This window comes from Etheostoma spectabile, unplaced genomic scaffold (genome assembly GCF_008692095.1).
Source record: "Etheostoma spectabile isolate EspeVRDwgs_2016 unplaced genomic scaffold, UIUC_Espe_1.0 scaffold172, whole genome shotgun sequence".
Lineage (NCBI taxonomy): Eukaryota > Metazoa > Chordata > Actinopteri > Perciformes > Percidae > Etheostoma > Etheostoma spectabile.
In genome coordinates, this window is record NW_022605573.1 from 669,625 (window position 1) to 675,275 (window position 5,651).

General features: G+C 41.2%; 1 protein-coding gene across 1 annotated transcript in view; it reads right to left on the reverse strand.

The window, feature by feature from the left end:
• The window catches only part of si:cabz01090165.1 (leucine-rich repeat and fibronectin type III domain-containing protein 1-like protein), a 428,959-nt gene that overhangs the window by 344,094 nt on the left and 79,214 nt on the right, over positions 1-5,651 (reverse strand). The window lies entirely within an intron of this gene.

Genomic DNA, 5,651 nt, shown 5'->3' on the forward strand with positions numbered 1-5,651 from the left:
CACCCCTAGCGTCCATCTAGTGATTATCAGACTAACTGTAGCGTCCTATCCTTCCTGCTGTGCAGTAATGAGTCTTTTTGTCAAACACCAGCAACTGATTAAAGCTAATTGAGCCGTTAAACTCGACTTTTCCCAACTAGAGAGGGATTTTAATTCTCCATGACATTGTAACATAGCTGCTGTGATTAATTACAGCGAAGCAAACGTAAAATGTGACAAATCCATCGGCGTTCCCTGCTGAGCCGATGGATCCTGATGCACCCGGTGTCGTTACTAATGTAGTCACGGATGACGGATTTACATGCCTCGCTCAGGAAATACCTGAGTGCGGGGGTGTAGCGTGTAGTGTAGCGTGTAGCGTGTAGTGTGTAGCGTGTAGTGTGTAGTGTGTAGGGAACAGCAGATCTTGTAACGAGCTTGATGAAAGCCTGGAATTGATAGTTCAGTCTCCAACGTCAAAAAAGGAAATCAAAAGAACTAACTGCTCACAACATTATTCAACAAGTCTTCATCTTGTTGTACTGGGCTTTCTGTATTTTGTGAGATTTGTCTGTGTTGTGTCTTTTGTGAATTGAGTTTTTTTAGTGTCTGTTTATTGTGTTGTATGTTTTGGGGCCCCCTCCAAAAAGCTTTTAGTAGCTTATTTGGGGTTCTCATTTAGTGCGTCCTAACTTGGTTCCTTCTGTAATTGTGTCTTAATGATATGAGGATGATGTGTGAAGAAACTGAATCTAGAGCAGTTGCTTAAGCTCAACAAGGTTTTTATGGAAGCAAGGTGCCTCTATAAAAACATGCTGCAGGGTCCCTGGTGCATTTAAAAGTATATCTATCCATAAGAGCATTTTCTGATCTGCCATCTCTAGGGTCAGGGTGTGCTAAAACTTTATTGTTTGTTGTTGCTATGGCAACGCATATTCCACGACACACGTAACGTTGCAAGGTTTTATCAGCAGAGAAGCAAAAGAACGAGCGAGGTTCTCTAGTCGTGTGAGTCACGTTTCACGCCGGTACGAACAAACCGTGCGACTTTGAGTTTGTAGTCTCTTATGACGCACTTTTACACTCTTATACTTGAACAGTTTGACAAAAAAGTGAGACCGTCTTAACTTTAACTTGAAATTTTCTTTTAAACTGACATATGTGTCAATCCAATGACTCAATTCAGACGGGATCAAAAAATAATCTTTCCCCGTTCAGTACTATTTGTATTTTTTCCAAATTAAGGTCCCATGGTGGTCCCCCGGAAGGGGCGGGACTTTGCCTCTATAAAGATTTAACTACTGAATGCATCAAAAAAAGTCACTTGATTTGGGACTTTACTGGCCCGAACTAAGGAATTTACTTGACATAACCAGTGACTTGTCTTACCCCCCCCCCCCCAAAAAAAATAACTCGAGACTTGGACCAAATGACTTGAGACTTACTTGGGACTTGAGCAAAGATAGTAGTAGCAGACAAGATGTAAACCGAGAGCTCAACATCTTGAGAAAATCCTCCAAAAGTGGAAACAGTAGAGAACATCTCTGTTTTCAGAGAGAGTACATGTTGGGATTTGGATCTTCGAGCTGAATGACATATGCCGAACCTTTTACAGCTGCAAAATGATGTCATGCCTCTTTTACTGTCGCATTTGAGAGACAACAGTCACTAGTTTTAGAAAAATACATATTAATAGTTGTCTTACATGTGCAGGGTGTTTCCTATCGTTATAAAACCAAGGCGAGGGAATTTAACTTAAATACTGTTGACAGATCAGATTGTAGCTGGCCTCAAATGGACTTTTTAGCAAGTTTTGTCTTTAAGCTTCATTTAATGTATTATCTGGTCTAGCTTTTACAACGTTTTAGACAGATATAGTTACAACAGTGATCCACAATGATGTTAAATTACATTTCATTTGCATTTTCTTATAAGGAAGGACCCCTAAAGCCCCGGCAAAATACATGCACCTAGGTCTTCCAGGACTAGGGAAAACACTTTAAATTTGTTTGAGCTTTTCTGGCAACATGGCCCCACAAATGCAAATTGGGATTTTTTGGACACGTTGCTGTTGGTCTGAACATAAGTCAATATCGATCCACTTCCAGATTGTTACCCCTGATTTCCACCAAATGCAGAACGGCAGCGGAGTCAATAGGTTTCCATTAAAGTTAACGTGTGTATTTTAAATGACTAGCCGGACCTTCCTTTGCGGCGCTGCGGGGGAAGGTCTGGCACTGTGAGACTATTCTGAACATGACACTAAATAGGCATATTTATGATATTTACATCTCTTATCCTGTAAACACTGAGATTATGACTCTCTTGGAAGAGCAACCCAAGGCAGGCAGGCAGACGGTAAGACAGAGTGACAGTTACAAAGACAGACTGGGTAATAACAAGAGAAGTGAAGGGAAGCAAGAGAGAAAAACCAGCGGTGGTTTGACAGAGTGAAGAATGGACGTTTGAGTGTGTTGCCAGTTCAGAAAGCAGGGCTGGATAATTGGTGTCAGCGTCCAGCTGAAGAGCACTGCTCGGCCCTGCAGGCCGGCAGACTGTCTCTCCGAGAACAAAAAGGTGGACGTAGGCAGTGGTAAAGACCCGAAGACGGACTTGGAAACGACAGTCAGAGCAAGAACTTATCTTTTCCTCGGGAAAGTCGGATGGTTTAAAATCACTTTCTATAGTTAACCGACAATAAAGAAAGAGTTAAGGTCAAACTGTCTCCTCCTGGACCCTAGGAACGCAGGAGACAAAAAGTACATCTAGTCCCCCAAATCATGTGACCATATGGGTCATTTGTTCCTAATCCTCCGATACAATCCACTGGAGCATGTCTTTAAATAGCGCCCCTAGTGGTGGCGGAAATACCTCTTTATATCTAAACCATAGAACGTAACAGTCGGGATTTTAAACATGTCTTTAACGTTGTGAAAATGTTGCAGGTAACCTGAGGACAACTAACGCATTATAGGGGTTAATACTATTTTATGCAGATGACTTGATCCCATCTTCTCAGATGTAAATGGGGTTTTATAACTCACAACAACTCGCCTGTTTCCTTACAATCTGAATAAATGTCTCTAATGGATCCAAGTTGTTGGTCCACAGTGTCTCAACATTGGACACTGCACTTCAACAGGTTTGGGTCTTCAAAATCAAAGACGCGCGCGCGCGCGCACACACACACACACACACACACACACACAATCTGCAACGAGTATGTTGGCTGAAGACATGTGTGAAGACGTGTGTCGAGCTGCACACAGGGATTGCCTTAAAAAACAAACTTCAAAGAAAAAAAACTTTAAGGAGTTTAAATCAATCCACTGGAATCCATTCAGAGAGGAGTTCTGGGACTGTCTTACTGGAACGCCATCAAATATCTCATGAAGGGAAGAATAGGGAAGGTTTGAAGTTCTCTTTTAAGTTTTTAGAATAAAAAAAAAAGAGGAAAAAAAAGCACTTCATCTGGAAAACTGCTCTACCAATGTGCTTAACATGCATAGAGTATGTCGGGGGGGGGGGGGGAGGGAGACTGCTCGGTTGTTAACTACAAAATAAGAACTTAATTTTTTATATTACATTTATAAATTGAAGGAGAGGCAGATAGATCCCTTAACTGAAAGATATTATTTTTTATCTGATTAATGCAACATTTGAAATGCACCAGTCCACTGGCCGTACTGGTTTGACATATTAACCCCCCCCCCCACCCAAATGTTACCCAAATCCCTCACGTTAACTCTTACTGATCAAGTTTGGGGGAAAATGTCTTATTATTATTATTAGTAGTAGTAGTAGTAGTAGTAGTAGGAGTAGTAGTAGTATCTGTTATGCATGTATATTCGGTATTTCAGGATTTCATCCATTAAATGAAATCTCTATGTCTTTCCTCTGTTTCTACTCTCTGTAAAAGACCTTTGGATCTGTACAGTCATACAGCGCTGTGCTGGCTGAATGAATCCCCTTCCCTAAAGGCCCCGGCAGAGCCACATGTGGGGCTTACATATTGGTGAAATGAAGCATCTTCTAATCCATCTGTTTCTCGTGTACCTCCCTCCCTCTCGTCCTCCGAGCAGCCAAACAGGGAATGAATCGGTTCCCTTTCTCCACTGCTGCATGTATAATCAAAAGATTCAAGGACTAACCTGTAGGGGGGGTAGGATCCAGGAGATGTCACGATCCGATTCCCATTTTAGGCTCACTATTTGATTCAATATCAATTTTTGATTCAAAACACGATTCACAGTATGTAAATGCATGTACGTATAGTATGTGAATAAATGTATGTATGTGAGTAAATGTATGTATTCATATCCATATTATTTATGTAGATTTGTTTGTTATTTGTTACTGTACCTACAAGTACTTTTGATCAACATACATAACACATATATACACACACACACACACACACACACACACACACTGTAATTTTACAATGTATATAGATAGATAGTAGATAGGTAGATATCTATCTCCACACACACACACACACACACACACACACACACACTGTATATTTACACTGTATATAGATAGATAGTATATACTATCTCCACACACACACACACACACACACACACACACACACACACACACACACACACACCACACACCCTGTATTTTACACTGTATATAGATAGATAGATAGGTATATATCTATCTCCACACACACACCACACACACACACACACACACACACACACACACACACACACACACACACTAAATGCGATTTAAACACTGTGAAAGTGTCATATCGTCACGTCATGACGTTCTCTCTGTATTTAAATTACAATAGAAAGAAACGTTTGAACTGAGGCTAGATAAAATCTGTAACTGTTTAACGTCCAGGTGGAAATGAATCATAGAAATTAAACAGGAAGTTTAATCAGAGTGAAATACAAGTGTTGGACTCTCCAACTCGTAATCAGAGCTATAACCGGCTCAACAGCCGCAACGTGTGTCCGCCCCGTAGGTGTTGTATCGCTGCTTTATTAATCACCACGGCTGTTGAAAGTCAGTATTTAACCTGCGACAGCTGTTTACAGAGGAAGTCCTGTCGGCTCCTTATCTGCGGTCCGGGTGGATGAATGACTGCAGTTTTACTTCCAGATAACACAATGTGGTGGATAAATTGTGATCAGAGAAAGGATGCTCCGTCATTACTGCCGCCCCGTGTCCAGATAATGTCCACTCTAATCTGATAAACTGGAGCACGCGCGTCCATTATTCAGACAGATACTGGGCCGTTGGTGGTCAGCAGGCTAGATAAGTGGTGGATCCATTAGAGGCCGTCTGGGCGGCTACTGTACGTGTGTGGGGGGGGCATTGGCCTACAGCAGGTCTTCATGATGTAAGCATACTCCACTGTTCTTCTGGGGGTTAACCCTTCTGTTCTCCTCCCGGGTCAAAAAGACTTTGACCCGGGACATTTGACATTTTCAATGCATCATTTTTTTTTTTTAAGTTTTCACTACCACCACCTTACTACCACTAGTTTTACACTACTTTTTGGAATCAATAGTCAATAACCCTTATTTGTATAGAATTATACCTAATATTTGAGCCAATAAACCAGAAATGATGACTTATGTTGACTACTAGTTAAGATCAGAGGAACGTATATGTTGAGTGGATGCTGATTTGAAACCATTTCAATTTAC